The sequence below is a fragment of the Cnephaeus nilssonii genome, assembly GCF_951640355.1.
Source record: "Cnephaeus nilssonii genome assembly, chromosome: X".
Classification (NCBI taxonomy): domain Eukaryota; kingdom Metazoa; phylum Chordata; class Mammalia; order Chiroptera; family Vespertilionidae; genus Cnephaeus; species Cnephaeus nilssonii.
The window spans coordinates 38,272,769-38,276,112 of NC_137071.1; positions in this window are offsets into that span (position 1 = coordinate 38,272,769).

A 3,344-nucleotide genomic window follows, 5' to 3' on the forward strand; every position below is an offset into this window, starting at 1 on the left:
TTGAGAATAAAACTTCATATAAAATTAAAACAAAACAAAACAAACAAAAAATAATAATAAGAGAGCCCACTGCATGGGAGAACACATTTGCCAATGTTACATCCGATAAGTGTTTAATCTCCAAAATTTATAGGGAACTAAGACAACCTAACAAAAGGAAGATAATCCAATAAAAAATAGGCAAAGTACTTTAGTAGACACTTTTCTATAGAGAGCAGCTACAGCGTTTGGACAGGATCAAGCCTCGGACTGATGAGAGGGCACAGTCCTTTTGTGGCAAAGCCACATTCAAGTCCCAGCTTGGAAGGCAAAGCCCTCCCAGCACAATTATAGCCAAAGGCTATGGTTGTATGTAAGCTTGCTTGACCTTATAGTCCGACCTTGTAGTCCTAGGTAGCTGAGGGATGTGGGCTGTGGGAGGTACAGCAAGTGCTGCCAAAACAAAGCTTGATAGAGTTCAGAAAATTGCAATAACAGGAAAGAAGCAGATTTGAAACTCGCGAGAACATTGTAAATATCTTGACCACTCTCTTGTTTTGCTTTATGCGATCTGACTATAAAATAAAGATTTTGCTTTCAGGTGGGGTCATTGTGTCCTCATCCAGGCACAGTGATCCACCTGTCCCCAACTGTATTCTCTTATCTGTTTTCTTTAATCCTTCACTGCACCTCCTCAGGTTCACACTGGCCTTGCAGGTTCACTTTTCGAAAGAGGACATACAGAAGACCAAGAGACACATGAAAACATACTCAAAGTCACTAATCATACAAGAGATGCAAATCAAAATGACAATGGGGTACCATCTCACACCTGTCAGAATGGCTATCATCAATAAATTAAAAATGAAACTGCCATTTGACTCAGTAATCCAACTTCTAGAAATATATCCCAAGAAATCAGAAACACCAATCAGAAGGATATATGCACCCAATGTTCATAGCCGCACAATTTACAATAGCTATAATTTGTAAACAGCCTAAGTGCCCATCAGCAGATGAGTGGATTAAAAAACTGTGTTACATCTACACAATGGAATACTATGCTGTGGTAAAAAAAGAAGGAATTCTTACCATTTACAACAGCATGGGTGGTACTGGAGAGCATTATGCTGAGTGAAATAAGCCAGTCAGAGAAAGATAAATATAACATAATCTCACTTGTGGAATATACGGAACAATATAAACTGATGAACAAAAATAGATCCAGAGTCATTGAAGCATCTAACACACTGTCAAACCTCAGAGGGAAGGCAGGGGAGGGTGATGGTGGTGATGGTGGGGTAAGAGATCAACCAAAGTACTTATATGCATGTATATAAGCATAACCAATGAACACAGACAGTTGAGGGGTGAGGGCATGTGCTGGGAGCTAGGAGCAGCCGGGGAGAGGTCAATGGGGGAAAAAGGATACATATGTAATACTTTAAACAATATAGGATATAAATTAAAAAAAAAGAAAATTAAAATCCCTAGAAAGCAAGCTGGAATACAAGGAAATATGTGACATAAGTGACAGAGATTTCAAGATTGCAGTTCTGAAAATACTCAATGAGATGTGAGAAAATACAGACAGGCAATTCAATGAACTCAGAAAACAAAGCAATGAACAAAACAAGTACTTTACCAAAGAAATTGAAACTTTCAAAAAGAACCAATCAGAAATCCTGAAGCATGCAATTAAAAAGATTAAGAGTAAACTACTGAACATAGAAAACAGAGCCAATGAGATGGAGGAATGAATTGGTGATATTGAAGGTAGGAATCTAGAAATGATGCTGGGAGAAGAAGAGAGAGACCTGCGGATAAAGTGAAATGAAATAACTCTATGAGAACTATCTGACTCCACCAGAAAAATCAATATTAGAATAATGGGCATTCCAGAAGAGGAAGAGGGGGAGAAGGGAACAGAGAGCCTATTCAAACAAATAGTGGAAGAGAACTTCCAAAAACCTATGGAAAGGACTAGATCCTGGCATCCAAGAAATAAACAGAACACCTAGTTACCTCAATCCAAAGATAACCTCTCCAAAGCACTTTGTATTAAAACTGTCAAGAAATTAATGAGAAAGAGAAAATTCTCAAAGCAGCCAAGGAAAAGAAGGACGTCACCTTCAAAGGAAAACCTATCAGAATTTCATCTGACTTCTCAGCAGAAACTCTATAAGCCAGAAGTGAGTGGAACCAAATATTCAAATGTCTGAAAGAGAGCAATTACCAGCCACAAATAATATATCCAGCAAATTTATCCTTTAAATATGAAGGGAAAATAAAGACGTTCACAGACATACAGAACCTGAGAGATTTTATCACCAGAAAATTTCCATTGCAGTAAATACTCAAGGGAGTAATTCTTCCTGAAACAAAGAAAATAAGGGCACAAAACTACAACTAAGATAACCAAAAAACTTACAGCATAAACAGGGATAATGTGTGACAGCCAAAACATAAAAGGGGAGGGGGTACAGGTCTGAACTTGCAAAGAAGGATGGAAATGCACTGAAAAGAAAAAAAAACTAATGTATATATTCAACTTTATTTTTTATAAACCTAACTATAGGCCTGGTGCATGAAATTCGGGCATGGGAGGGTGTCCCTCAGCCCAGCCTGCACCCTCTCTAATCTGGGATCCCTCGAGGGATGTCCAACTGCCCGTTTAGGCCTGATCCCGGTAGGATCAGGCCTAAAACAGCAGTTGGACAGCCCTCTCACAATCCAGGACTGCTGGCTCCCAACTGCTCGCCTGCTTGCCTTCCTGATTGCCCCTAACCACTTCTGTCTGCCAGCCTGATTGATGCCTAACTGCTCCCCCGCCAGCCCGATTGTCCCTAACTGCCCTCCCCTGCCAGCCTCATCACCCTTAACTGCTCTCCCCTGCTGGTCTGGTCCCCCCCCCAACTGCCCTTCCCTGCAAGCCTGGTCCCCCCCAACTGTCCTCCTCTGCCAGCCTGGTCACCCCATAACTTCCCTCCCCTGCAGGCTTAATAACCCCCAACTGCTCTCCCTTACAGGCATGGTCCTCCCCCCAACTGCTCTCCCCTGCAGGTCTGGGTCCCCCCAACTGCCCTCCCCTGCAGGCCTGGTCTCCCCCAACTGCCCTCCCCTGCAGGCCTGGGTCCCCCCAACTTCCCTTTCCTGCAGGCCCAGTCACACCCAACTTCCCTCCTCTGCCAGCCTGGTCACCCCTAACTGCCCTCCCCTGCAGGCCTGGTTCCTCCCAACTGCCCTCCCCTACTGGCCTGATGACCCACAACTGCCCTCCCTTGCAGGCCTGGTCCCTCCCAACTTCCCTCCCCTGTTGGCCATCTTGTGGTGGCCATCTTGTGTCCACATGGGGGCAGCCATCT